This window comes from Canis aureus, chromosome 18 (genome assembly GCF_053574225.1).
Source record: "Canis aureus isolate CA01 chromosome 18, VMU_Caureus_v.1.0, whole genome shotgun sequence".
Taxonomy (NCBI): domain Eukaryota; kingdom Metazoa; phylum Chordata; class Mammalia; order Carnivora; family Canidae; genus Canis; species Canis aureus.
The window spans coordinates 51029364-51042444 of record NC_135628.1 but is presented as its reverse complement, the minus strand read 5'-3'; the positions used below and the strand labels follow the sequence as shown (position 1 = coordinate 51042444).

At 34.8% G+C, this 13081-nt stretch overlaps 1 long non-coding RNA gene and 2 pseudogenes across 1 annotated transcript in view; all 3 read left to right on the top strand.

The window, feature by feature from the left end:
* The first annotated feature begins 272 nt into the window (after positions 1-272).
* LOC144289015 (T-complex protein 1 subunit delta pseudogene) lies at positions 273-1630 on the top strand (annotated as a pseudogene).
* On the top strand, positions 1169-1693 carry LOC144289016 (T-complex protein 1 subunit delta pseudogene; annotated as a pseudogene).
* A 1917-nt stretch (positions 1694-3610) lies between these two features.
* Positions 3611-13081, top strand: part of LOC144288367 (uncharacterized) — a 58233-nt gene continuing 48762 nt past the window's right edge. The window contains exon 1 of the long non-coding RNA XR_013356309.1: positions 3611-3730. This is a non-coding gene — a long non-coding RNA (uncharacterized LOC144288367). The remainder of the gene's footprint in view (positions 3731-13081) is intronic.

The following is a 13081-nucleotide window of genomic DNA, read 5'->3' as shown; positions in this document are numbered from 1 at the left end:
TCACATTCCCCACAACAAATACAATATTGGCTTTTCTGTGTGATCTCAAAGCCAGTCTAGCTCTTGCCACGTTCTGACCCTAAATTTACTCACCAGCACCTTGTTTAGCCAGGATTACATAAAGCTAATCTTCCATGTAAAATCTGGATTTCAAATTCATCATATCTCTCTTGCATATGAGATCAGTTACATAAATGGTCATTAAAGTGAATGTCAAAGTTTGTTTTTCTTGTTCTGTTTTCTTGACACATAAGGGAGGACAGGAAAAGGGAAGCATTTCAAAAAGTGAAGAACAAAGCCAGCGCAGATCTGCTTCAGCAACATCTCCGCGGCCAAAGCTGTTGCTGATGCTATTAGAGCAAGCCTTGGAGCAAAAGGAATGGATAAAATGATTCAAGATGGAAAAGGCGATGTGACCATTACAAATGATGGTGCCACCATTCTTAAACAAATGCAGGTGTTACATCCAGCAGCCAGAATGCTGGTGGAGCTGTCTAAGGCACAAGATATAGAAGCAGGAGATGGCACCACACCAGTGGTCATCATTGCTGGCTCTCTCTTAGATTCCTGTACCAAGCTTCTTCAGAAAGGGATTCATCCAACCATCATTTCTGAGTCATTCCAGAAGGCTTTAGAAAAGGGTATAGAAATCTTGACTGACATGTCTCGACCTGTGGAACTCAGTGACAGAGAAACTGTATTAAATAGTGCTACCACTTCCTTGAACTCAAAGGTTGTGTCTCAGTATTCAAGTCTGCTTTCTCCAATGAGTGTAAATGCAGCGATGAAAGTGATTGACCCAGCCACGGCTACTAGTGTAGATCTTAGAGAGATTGAAATAGTTAAGAAACTTGGTGGGACAATTGATGACTGTGAGCTGGTAGAAGGGCTGGTACTTACTCAGAAGGTGGCAAATTCTGGCATAACCAGAGTTGAAAAGGCTAAGATTGGGCTTATTCAGTTTTGCTTATCTGCTCCCAAAATGGATATGGATAATCAAATTGTAGTTTCTGACTATGTCCAGATGGATCGAGTGCTTCGGGAGGAGAGAGCCTATATTCTCAATTTAGTGAAGCAAATTTAAAAAACAGGATGTAATGTCCTCTTCATACAGAAGTCTATCCTGAGAGATGCTCTTAGTGATCTTGCATTACATTTCCTCAACAAGATGAAGATTATGGTGGTTAAGGATATTGAAAGAGAAGACACTGAATTTATTTGTAAGACAATTGGAACCAAGCCAGTTGCTCATATTGACCAATTCACTGCTGACATGCTGGGATCAGCTGAGTTAGCTGAGGAGGTCAATTTAAATGGTTCTGGCAAACTGCTTAAGATTACAGGCTGTACAAGCCCCGGAAAAACCGTTACAATTGTTGTTCGTGGATCTAACAAATTGGTGATTGAAGAATGCTCTATTCATGATGCCCTATGTGTTATTCACTGTTTAGTGAAGAAGAGAGCTCTTATTGCAGGAGGTGGTGCTCCAGAGATAGAACTGACCCTGCGGTTAACTGAATATTCACAAACATTGAGTGGCATGGAATCCTACTGCATTCGTGCTTTTGCAGATGCTATGGAAGTCATTCCATCTACGCTAGCTGAAAATGCTGGCCTGAATCCCATTTCTACAGTAACAGAACTAGGAAACCGACATGCCCAAGGAGAAAAAACTACTGGCATTAATGTCTGAAAGGGTGGTATTTCCAACATTTTGGAGGAACTGGTAGTCTAGCCTTTGTTGGTCTCAGTCAGTGCACTGACTCTAGCAACTGAAACTGTCCAGAGCATTCTGAAAATTGATGATGTGGTAAACACTCAGTAATCGGATTAACACCAGTCAAATGGTGCTGCTGTGGCCACTAACAGTGCGTCTGGAGTGGAAGATCACCTTTGTGTTCTTGCTGTTTGTAAGATTTGTTTCCTTTACGAATCCTTAGGCCTGGTCTTCCAGTTGGCACTTGCTTGAAAAATTGTATTGATACAACTTGATTAAAATATTAAATGTTTGATTTCAAAAGGAAGATTAATTTATTGGTCCTTGTCTCCCCAACAGTCTGTTACTTCTGATATTCTTAAAAAAAACTATGTGAGAAGAGAAAAAATGAATTAAAAAAATAAAAAAATAAAATAAATAAAAAGGTGAAGAACAATAGTATGCACAATTTGTGAAAGAGTGTATAAAACCAATAAATACTAAAGTATTCTTGCCCTGTGGACTTTGATAAGGGATATCATACAATATGTACTGTGTGTAATTCTAAGACTGTATTGTACACCTGAATGAAGACAATGAATAATAATTACGATGATATTCAAATTGATATTCTTTTTTACTCTCCTCTTGTAAAAATAAAGGCCGACAATTGAATTTCTGGCATAGGGACCATGCCCTTCATTCTGCCAGAAACATTTGTTTGGAAATTAAGAATTAACTTTTTTAGACCCTAGTTGGAAAGCTGACAACAAAGTCAAATTTAAAAATACAAAAGTTTGCAATATCATTATTTGTGATTAACTTATTCTTAAAGTTTAATATATGAAAGATACAATAAAACCACAGCCATCTGACTAAATAATGGCATAAGAGGAAAGACTATGATGTTAGAAACTATTTTATTATCTAAAAATTTACATCTTTCAGTCATACCATCAGATATATTGGAGTCAGGATGATACATGTCTTCTTAGGGAACTTCCAAACTAGTCCCTGGCATTCATGTTTATTCTTGTTTTCCCCATTATCCCCCTACTGGCAGATGATTTTCATACAACACAAATCGAACTGTCTCAAATTTTCATGAAACCATTCATTAATGTTTAAAAAAATCCTTAATATGCTCTACATGGTCCTCTATCTATGGTTCATCTAGTTATCTTTATATTTTGCATTTCTTCCTCTTTGTGTTCTTTATTTCTATTCTCCAACTTAGAAGGACCATCTCCTTTATCTGAGTCTCTACCAACTTCTCTACCTTCCCTTTGTGCTTTCCTGATGAATGCAACACACTATTCATTTCAGCAAAAAGTGCTGAATCTCTTCTATCACAACTTATTCCTTAATGTTTGCTCATTCCACTTTTCAGGGCTCCATTTTCTGTTACTATATATTCTGGCTCTCATCATCCCAAATCCCATCCTTAATCTGTCAGTCATACTTTAGGATTAAACCATAAGTATAATTGAGAGTGTTCAAGTTCTTTATGAGGAATCCCCAAACATTGTGAAAAAAATCAAGCTAAATGGCTAGTTTCTGTAGCAATAAGTATTCTAAATGCCAGTGTGGCTGTCCTTTGATTCTGATTCCAGTTTGGCATGGTGCTACATTTTTTCCTTTAGATATTTTTTCTTCTTACAAATAAAAACATGTAATTATAGAAAAACAAGAACCCAATAAAAAACATCTATGCCACCCAGTGTAACCATTCACGACATATTATTCCTCTTCCTCTTCTTCCTTCACTCTGCCTCCTCCTCCTCATACTTCTCCTTATCTTCTTTCTCCTTTCCCTTTTCTCTCTCTCCTTCTCCTTTTCTCTACTTCTCTCCTTCCCCTTCTCCCGTACTCTCACCTTCCCCTCTCTTTCTCTTTCAATATAAGGTTCAAAGAAAAAGATTCTGGAATGGTGCCAATGTTTGGTGATTACTCAAGCAGACATGTTCTTGGCTACAGAAGTGTTTTAAAAAGAAAACACTCCCAGAAGACTGTCATAAAGCCAGAGTATTCTCGGTAAGAAATATAATTTAAGCAATGTTAACAGGAGGATTATATTCCTACTATGAGATTAGACCTCTTGTTCTATGGAGAAACATACTATTAATATATTGTGAGATATTTTCCTTAGATAGGTGGAAGAGCTATTCTGATATTTACATTTTTTGGAATGTATTCATTTAGGCAAATTTTTACTTTTCTTCCTACTAGATGAAACATCATACTTCTTGAAGACTTTATAGTTGTATTGGTCTTCCATTGCTGTGCAACAAATTAATGAAAACAAAGTAATACAAAATTATCTAGACTTAAATATTTGTGAACATATAGTATGCATTGGCAATTTTTAAAAAATATTTTATTTATTTATTCATGAGAGACACAGAGAGAGAGAGGCAGAGACACATGCAGGGGGAGAGGCAGGCTCTCCATGCAAGGAGACCGATGTGGAACTCGATCCCGAGTCTCCAGGATCACACTCTGGGCTGAAGGCAACGCTAAACCACTGAGCCATCTGGGCTGCCCACATTGGTAATTTTAATTAATGACTCAGACCTTTTACTTTGTATATATTTATACATATTTAAGTGTTTTTTGAAATGTATTTGTATTTATACATTCATTTAACATAGCTAAAATTTTAACATGTATTTACATATAATTTTCAGGTGCTATACTAGATATTTGGGATACATCAATCAATAAAATAGACAAGAATTTCAGCTTTCCTAGAGTACATTCATATAAATGGAGAAAAACAAATAATTAACTAAAACATATACCATGTCAAGCTGATATGTGTTGTTTACAGAAATAATGGAGGGATCTGTGATCGGTATGGTATAAGGGTTACTTACAGCCAACACAAATTTAATATAGATTAGAATCAGAGAATGGGGGATGAATGGGTGAGAGTTCTTGTCTTCTTGGGATGTACAGATATAAACAGAGATAAAAGACCTATAACAATAGTTCTTCACATCACAGGCATTGCTGATTGCTGTGGAGTTGAACTTATTGAAGGTATAGGTTTTTTTGCAATGGACAAAAGCCATGGAGATATGAGGGCTGCAGAAATGGGGATGGGGGAATTGACAGAGATGTCTAGAAGCCTGGTGGGGGTGGTGGTGGTAGTGCGGAACTTATGTAAAACTCCCTGAGTTGTGGGGTGCTGTCTTGAAGATGAGTTGGCCTTTTCTTAACACTGGTAAGGAGGTATACAATTTGGTGAGGATTATTTTGGAACACACAGAGAATTCTGACTCCTTGAACTTTGCATAATTATTACTAGGATCTTTTTTCAGTTATCAAACTTGAAAATAAAGAATTGAAATTCACACAGAATCACTCCATTTATCATTTAAAGAATTAAATTCAATTTAGAGGAGTTTGAAGGTGGACCCATAATGAAAATGAAAATGAAAGTGAAGCCAATGGTGAAAGACTACTTGAGCACTGATGATTATAAAACTAAGTCATAAATGGGAAGTAATAGAGGGAATATTGAATGTGTGTATTCTTTTTATTAAAATTGCATTTTTTTAAAACTCACATAATAGATTTTGTTTAAGGTCCCAGAGAAAACCAGTGGGTTTCAGAACTGAATGAAAATATTGTGGCTAATTCTGAAATATAATGGTGATAATGATGATTCAAAATACTAAAGAAAAATGACCAAAGGAATGGAATCCACATAATATAAAGAAAGGTCACAACATTTAGATTTATTTAGCTAAAAGAAGGAAAAATTTTAAATGACTATGGAATGGCTTAATTGATGGCTACAAGTAAATGAAGGATCTTATGAATATATAACTACACCCATGAAACTTAACACTATAGCCAGTCATTTCAGTTAAACACTAAAAAGAGCATTCTTAGATGATAAGAGAAATAAAACACTGGAAGTTCTACTCAGAAAGCTTGGGGGGATCCATTCCTAGAGTTCATTAAAAAGAGAATGACAACTCTCTGACTTGATAATTTAGTCGCTCATCTGCTTCAAGGAAAATGTTCGGATTTGATGAAATTTCTTTTCTTTTTTTTTTTTTTAGTAGTTGTTGAGGTATAAATAACATGTAAAAACTGTATATATTTAAAATGTACAACTTAATGTTTCAATATATGTATATATCGTGTAATGATCACCAGAGTCAAACCAATGAACATATCCCAATATCTGTCATTATAAGGATGGAATGGAGATCCTAGGCATATTCCCTATATCACATGAAAGCCAGAGTTTTACTGGGATTGGTCTCGGATTGATTATTTAAGGTATGAATATGAAGGCATTATGTTTATGAATGGTAGAAGAAAAGCTTGGAAATTACATTCTGCCATGTAATTACTTAATATTTCTGCAGCATGTCCATAAAGTGGCACATGTCATCTGGAAATATATATTCAAATTTGAGAACAATACTACCAGTCCAATTCAACTTACAAATAGCATTTATTGCAACAGCTGTGGATCAAACACACATCTCTAGTCATCTAGCAGATGGCTGAATACATTTTTTATGATAATATGACTACTTCACTATAGGAAAAGGATTATCATAATTGTACAAACACTGTTTTCCCCTATTTCTCAAATCGAGAGAGTTATACATTTCCCCCTTGTTTCTTTCCGTTCTTTTTGGTATCTCCATCATGTATACACTGAAAAGTAAATGCTGTTGAGTTAACTTACTTTAAAAAAATATATTTATTGTTTTATTTACTGAAGTGGAATCATGTGGTTACTGTATAACCCATCAATTCCACTGCTAGTTATAAACCCAAGCAAATGTTAGATACATTCACTGACATTTATAACCCAGAATATTCATAGCAGATCTTGTTCATATAGCCCCAAATTGAAAACAACCCAAATGTCAGTCAACAGTGGAAAAGATTACATTTTGAAATATTTCTTTATAAAACAGAATTCAGTATAGCACTAGACATGAATAAACTACTACTATTCTCAATAACCGGGATGAATCGTATTGATATACTATTAGGCAAAGAAATCACATACAAAAGAATAGTATTATATGATTGAAAAGCAGACAAAACTTGTCTCTCAAGTTTTTCTAACTAATCTGGCTAGTGGTTACTTTAGGTAGAAATAATGCCTGAAGATATATTGCCACTTATCTGTATGTATGTTATCCTTATGATTTGTTAGATGGTAGGGGTCCTCATTTGTTTCACACCAAGTGTCAATAGGTGAGACTATAGCAGCTTTGTAAAAGTTGATTTCAATAATTAACTCCGATAAACAACCCTTACCAATATAGAAAATCCAGGGCATAGAATAGAACAGTTTTAAAAATCTGCTTAGCATCATTGGTACAATTTCCTCGCATTTGGATCCTGAACCCTCTGAGGTTATTATCTTATGTAGTAGATTCTGCACTAGTACATTCATATCTTCAAATCTTTCTCACTAAAACTGATCCCTGTTTATCCAGTGTTTCAGTAGTAGGTAGAGACACTGCATAATTCTGCCATGGACCACATTTCAGAATTCCTGTGCTTTAATTCTCTTTAACCTGTGCATACTACATCTCTGAGAAATCAGGGAATAGGAATTCTTGTGATCAGTGGCCAACTTCTCCCCAAGTAGGGGCTGGAATGGGTGGCTGAGGACAAAATGTATATAAATCCCTATTGGTGAGAAAAAACCCACTTTTTGTTTGGAAATGAGGATGAAAACATAGCTCTATTTTTTCCACTGTGTATAGCTAAGCAATAATGCAATTTTATAATTTAATGACTTAGTTTACAAAATTAAGCCAGTTACTTTGACACTCTTTTTTTAGTACTACCATGGACTTCTTCTATAAGCAAGGTGAATTCAGGATTTGTTTGGCCCAAAATTTGTATAATCTGGAGGCACTCTCTAAAAATATATATCACAAAATTACAAATGCAAAATTAGGTACACAAGTGAGGTTTATTCAGAATGACATTTTGCTTCGTTGATTCAAGTAAGGGCCCCGTAAATGAAGAGTGCTAGACCTTACACCTCCATAGTTTATCATTAACGCTGCCTCTGCCACAGGTGTTTATTCTGGTCCTATTTCAGAAAATTCCATAGTTGGCTGCTCTGATACATATCTCTGAGGTCTGTACCTAACTAAACCTGTTTTCATCCTTCTAAAATTCTAACTGCAGGATTTCTTATTTGAAAAAACAACCATAATCATCTCTCTATCTTTAATCGATGCTTAATTTCCTCATTTTCCCCCATCTGAGGTCTACTTGTTTGATATTTCTTTTAAAGGAATGTCCTTCTGTTACCTGCATGCCCATTTTTCTCACATTTTTGGACTTTGCAGGTGCTGGTAGCTTTATCTAAGAGACCTCTCTTCCTTGTCAGATGAAGAATTCTTACACAATCTTCAAGGCATAGTTTCACCATGATCCCCTTGCCTCTTGGAGTGCCAGTTACCCTTTCCTGCATGCTTCCACTGAAGCATTCACCTCATTGTGTTTTGACTGTTTACTTATCTTTCTCACAAACTGGATTCCTCAAGAACAAGTATTTTGCCTTTTTATTTTATATCCTTTGCTAATTACCACATACAGAGGCACAATAACAGATCCATAATACATAATCAGGCACCTCTTCTGACTGCCTAAATCTGACATCATAAATGTTATTTTTTTATGAAAAACTACCATGACAAAATATGACCTGCAATCATGTGAGTTTTTGCATTATTGTCCCTGTGAGCAACATATGTACATATATATATGTGTTTGTGCACATGTTTTATTATATTATTGTGACCTTGAGGGAAACATGTGAAAGGTGGAATACTGATTATTTGTTTTCTAAAGCTATGCTGAAATAGTATATAACATTCTTGAACAGAAGAACACTTGGAAATCACCTGCGCCTGTCTTCTCACTTCCAAATAATGTGTTTCAGTATTTATTCAAGAAAAAAAATATTGGCTGCCTAAGCAGCTGCAAATCACCTTGAACAGAAACATTCTAACCGTTTCAGAAAAAAATACATGGCACCAGTTATGCTTAAGAAACAAAAGGGAAACCATCCTGAATTAATATATAATGAAGGAAATGGTAATTATCTGATCCAAAGGTTTCCTGAATCTCACAGTTTTAATGTCTTTTGGAACTGCTTCATGCTGAGAATAGTACCTACTGAAAAGAATGTGAAATGAAACCACGTTGAGGTCTCTGGGGTTTTACAAAAAGTTACTGTCCCTTTTAAGAATGATCGAACCAAATGCTTTGTTCTCCAACTTCAGTGCAAGCTCAGGCTCATTTGCTTTTGAGTATGCTATATTATTAGAAAATTATGGAGAGAACCAAATGCATCAGTCATAACTCTATGCAGCTCCTAAAATAGAGATGGGAAGCATCACTGAATATTTCTTAGCTGAATATTATCATAAGTGGTAAACGAGGTTTCAATCCTCTTAAGTAAATATAATCCTTCTTTAAAAACATATTAGCTTCTCTCGCAGAAGCCAAACAGCCAGTTTAGTCATTTCACTCAGTCTTTATTTTTAAATATCCTGCAATATAAGTCAATTAGGTGGATTTCCTTACTTGACAGCAATAGATGACACAGTAGATGTCCTTGGGCATATTGCATAAGCTCTTAAAATCATATTCCAGCTTAGTGACATAAAATCATTTTGGTTTTAATGTAAGAGTCAAAAAATGATACCTATGTGAGTAGTTCATTAAATATAACTAGTCTAGAAGCTAATCTTTCATATTACTGATCTAAGGACTTAGGGAGTACTTTGGGTCAAAATCCTTCAAGCTATGTCTAATTGCAGAAGAAAATATACTTAACTACTTTTTTGCTTAAATAAGTGTTGTTTAATTTGTTTTCCACCAGTAATATTTAAGTAATCCTAAAGCTAAAACAAAGCAAAGCAAAACAAAACAAAAGTATTAAACTGAATGCTTGTTCTAGGAGAACTGAGAGGATTATCAGTAAAATATTTTTTGTATCAAGTACATCCTAAACCAAGCCAAATTAAAATTATAACTATTTCTCAAATAACAGCTTCAGTATTGTCTTTTCTTGAAACATTTCCTGATGACCTGGTCCTCATTAAACAATCATTTTTGTACATTACCATATCCCTTACGCTTTTACAACTTAATCCTAAACAGTTTATTTTTTAAAAAGATTTTATTTATTTATTCATGAGAGATACAGAGAGAGAGAGAGACAGAGACACAGGCAGAGGGAGAAGCAGGCTCCATGCAAGGGAGCCTGACGTGGGACTCATCCCAGGTGTCCAGGATCAGGCCCTGGGCTGAAGGCAAGCTAAACCACTGAGCCACCTGGGTTGCCCAATCCTATGCAGTTTAAATGATAATTTAACAACTCCTCATCATAACTGGGAAACTTTGTAAAATCAGTTTTATATTGAAATTTTCTAGGAAATCCTTTGCTCCCCGCCATTTAGCAAAAGGTAGGAAGTAGATCTATATTTTTCAACTGTGATTGAATCTCTACTCCCTTTACATGAAAAAGATGTTTAATTCAAGCCATCAACCGAATTTCCTACTGCACAAGAATCACTAGGTGAATGGGAAACTTTCAATTCACCAACTTCCAAAATGCTTTTTAGAAAATCCAAAGCTTTATTCTAGCTATCATTTCAGAATGTTCAGCAATATGAACTACCACATCACCTTGACCCATAGTTACATTTTCATGGTCATCTTAAAAATATATTCACTAGTGTCTAGGAAATTATATTCACTGTCTAGGAAATATATTCACTACTGAACTAGGAAATCCTAGTTCAAAGTATTTAGGAATCATGTCCTGGTAAATTAAATTATTATCTACATGTGATGGAATCCTCATTTAGAGAAAACAATATTTGACAGCTAACTTTGAAATTCAATAACAGTGCTTCAGTGATAGCGATATATAGTAAAAATGGACCCAATCATTACAGCCATGACTTATGAGCTTGGGGAACTCTAACATTAATGCAAAGTATAACTCCCTATTCAATATTTATGAGGTATACAACACTGTATTAAATCTTAGGGGAATCCTAGATGTGTACCACATATGGCACATTCTTAGAAGCAAAATATTGAGACTAATACAAGTGATAAAATGTATAAGAAAAACTACAAAAGCCTAATAATTGATTCTCAGCCTATTGTCAATGACAGCGATCAAGCAGTTTGTACTGTAATAGCTGTAAGTATTTTTTGTAATATCTTCACCAAAAATCCAAAGACACACTCCTAATTTGTACCTGGCATGTAGTCCTGGGTTATTCTGAAGTAGCTATGTGCTCTTAAACAAGTTTCTTAAGCTAGCTGGACTTCAGTTGAATAAATATTAAAATGAGGCAATCTCCTAGTGTTCACGTAATTCTAACAATATCTAATTCTAATCTTCATATAGAACTCAACATTAATTGTATGCCCAGAGTATATGTGGCTGCAATAAGAATCCACTTTGACATTAACACAGTAGTGCCCATAAAACAGCAATACTAAAAAAAAACAAAAAAAACAAAAAAAAAAAACAGCAATACTCTCATATGCTGAACCAAGTTTCTGGATATTCATTACTTTGTCACTATTAGATAGTATTATAGCTTTTCACTTAGGAAAATTGAGTGAATAAAGCAAATGAAGCCAAACAAGTATTCTAATAATGCAGAAGTTGCTCTCTAAAGTGATTAAAATGTGAACCTTAGTATATTCTGCATATTTAAAAAAGACACGTAATACGATTGTTTTCTCTTGTTTCTAGGCTATCTTTAAAGATTACTTTTTTTTTTCTTTAAAGATTACTTAATGCTAGTTGAGACTATTCCCAGCCCAAGTTAGTATCATTACAAACAGAACTTATGACAAAATAAATCATTCATTTTATTTACAGAATGACTTTCATAATTTGTTCTAAGAGTCTATTTTTCCTAAATGATTCAACCATTTGTGTACACAACCATTTGTGTACCTAAGATAAATGAATATTATTTAACTGGGAACATTCTTTTTTCATGTAAGCTACAGCAGAGATTTCTAATAGACTTAAGGAAAATTTGGCAATTCTTTCATTGTCTAATAAACCTATCTGAACATATGTTGTTATATCTTCACAAAAACTTTCTAAATACTTACAGATTCTTTCTGGGCAGACATTGTGAAGAGAAATACCACGTTGAAAATATTCTAATTTGGTTAAGGAGTGTCATACATTTTGACTATTGTTTCATCTTTTTTTTTTCTACATTTGGCAAATGCATTTTCTCAAGAAGAAAAATGTTTTTATTTTTTTTTAAAAAGATTTTATTTTATTTATTTATTTGAGAGAAAGAGTGAGTGAGTGAGTGAGATAGAACAAGCTGAGGGAGGTGCAGAGGGAGAGAGAGAAACAGACTCTCTGCTGAGCAGGGAGCCTGATGTGGGACTCTATCCAGGACCTGGGACCATGACCCTAGCCGAAGGCAGATGGTTAACCGACTGAACCATGCAGGCACCCTGAAAAATGTTTTTCAATAAATATTTCAATTTACTATAAATGAAATTATAGGAAGAGTCTATAAAATTGTGCTAAAAAGTTCATGCTTACCTTCTTTCTATTAAATTCTCACTACTGGGAGGAAAGGCCCCAAATTAAAATGCTTCTTGCATAAGCTGAAGAATTATGTTGATTTTTTAGTATGAAATTCAGAATATTTTTATTTTAGCTTGAACATATTTTGTTGGTTTTTCTGACCTTGTCCACCTCTGTAAGTCTCTTCAATAATTATTTTCAATTTGCCCATTGGGATTGGGATCTGTTTCCTGCCCGGAACCTAACTAATGTACTCTTTATCTCTTAAAAGACAAACTAGGTCAAAATGGAATACTGATTTGCAGGAAGGAAATTTATACTAAATTACACAGGACAGTTATATTACTCAGAAGTCTTTCAGTTCTAAATGTCATAAAATAACTTAAAATGACTTTTAAAACCACAGTTAGACAAAAACGAAAGCAAAAAAAGATGAAATATATTGGCTCTCACAGCTATCACATAGCTGTCACTATGTTTCTTACTCACCCTTTCACTTATTTGTGTTTTCAGTTGTTGGGCTTCATTGTCTGATAAGAGCTCTCTCCGTGGCTGGAAAAAATTATTCAGCCACTCAGGCTTACATGGTCCATACAGCTCACCGTCTGAAAAAGGAAAGAGACAGTCTACCTCCCATCTCTCATATCAATCTCCTTAAAAGATCCCTTATTTACCCTACTGGAGCTACATGCATATTTCCGCACCAAAACTTTGGTCCAGGAGAATAGCATGCTCTAATTGACTGGCGTGGGTCAAGTATTTGAGTGCTTGTTCAGGAAGGGCAGTCC